Source organism: Helianthus annuus, chromosome 2 (genome assembly GCF_002127325.2).
Source record: "Helianthus annuus cultivar XRQ/B chromosome 2, HanXRQr2.0-SUNRISE, whole genome shotgun sequence".
NCBI lineage: Eukaryota > Viridiplantae > Streptophyta > Magnoliopsida > Asterales > Asteraceae > Helianthus > Helianthus annuus.
This window is the reverse complement of record NC_035434.2, coordinates 75,626,359-75,628,184: the sequence shown is the minus strand read 5'-3', so window position 1 is coordinate 75,628,184 and position 1,826 is coordinate 75,626,359.

Sequence of the window (1,826 nt, the reverse complement as noted above, 5' to 3'; positions counted from 1 at the left end):
TTCTCCTATTCCTTCTCTCACTAGTGAACCTCCAACAACAAACCATTCTCTCCTTCTCTTTTCGGTTCAAGCAAGGATCCCGGACAAGAAACTCGGCCAAGACTATCACTCGGACATTCCATCTTCTCGGTTCTTTTCCTTGTTTACGGCTCCTTCTTCTCTACCCGGTTAGTGTTCTAGTTTGTGTATAGATTTATGTGTAATGGATGCCTTCTATTCTTGCTTGAATGATATGTATAAGAACTAGAAAATGTGTGGTTAGTAGTTTATGCATGATTATTAGGTTGTTTTGTAAAGTTTGTGAATATGTGTTAACATGACTAAAATGACTTGATATTGGTAGTTTACAAGTGTTCATAGCCAACTACTCTATGCTTTAAAGTTTCTTGCAAATATGATGTTGATAAACATAAGATTTCGGCTATAAAGTGTATGTTTTACTTGTTCTTGCATAATAATCTTGCTAGTAATATGTGATTTTTGGATAATAAATGTATGGTTTGTTAAAGAGAAAACCCTAGAAAAATATGAATGTAGGATGAACTTGTTGAATGTTGGTTTGAAGATTTAAAATGGCAAAGTTTGATCCATATTTTATTAAAGGCAGATTAGGAAAAGTGTTTGTAGAAATCTTATTGGTAGTTTCCTAATCTGGGTCTGATTTCATATGTACAATTTGGACTGTCATATCTGCATCATCACGTGTGTATGAAAGTGACAGATTACGACTCGCAACCACAGCATTCCGACTCGAAACCACGCCGTTGCGACTCGCAACCAAAGCATGACAAGTCGAAACCGCGCAGTTGCGACTCGAGACTACGACGGTTGCGACTCGCAACCAAAACGTGACAACTCGAGACTACGGTTGCGACTCGCAACCACAGCGTGACAAGCCGAGACCACCTGGTTGCGACTCGAGACCAGCTGGTTGCGAGTGGGCTGTTCATTTTAGTTATTGGGCCATTCTGTGTTAACTTGGGCTATCTGTTAGAGGACTATGTGTTGCTGTGTTCTGTGTTACTGATTAGGGCCGGCCCAATAACCCCATGACTATTTGCTTGCATGTTACGTACCTGTATGTATTTCACGTGAATGCTTGTATACCGAACCTGACCTATACCGGTAACCATGTTAGGACGTGGTGACCAACGTGATTGACAAGTAACCTAAACCTACCGAGCAACCCAAGGTGAGTTCACAACTTAAAAGCATGCGTCCCGGTGGTTTGGGACACGAGACTAAAACAACCCTATCCCCTGGTAAAAGGGGATACCATTTACATACCTCCCCTAGTTATTGGGAACAAAACTTACTTTTCCTTCCCGGGTATTGGGAAACCTTTTGGTTAATTACTGTTTATACGGATTGCAACTAACGGCACTAAACGAAACTCTATCACTCAAGTCCCTACTACAAATACCGATTAGTCGCCGGGTTAGGCGAGCGGGTTATTAGTTGATAGCGCTATTTAGGTGTTTACCAGCCTCACACCGTGCCCTGGTTTGGGACGGTCGTGAACTAATGTACTCAGATATTCGTCAATGATGATAGAACATTGACATCGGGGCATCCTGCGGATACGCAACGGTTACCTAGTGTTCGGTATTGGAAAACAGTTTAGTCGCTAACTTTTGGGGTAGCTCCCCAGGGCATGTATAAACGGATAAATTGACCGGTGAAACAAAGTTTTTGGTAATTAAAACTGGACAACTAGTGAACTCACTCAGCATTATTGTTGACCCCTTACTGCATGCTTTGCAGGTAACCAGTGACGAAGGAGCTTGCAGCTTGGGAACGTGTAGTGTCTGTTCACCCTTGTGTTG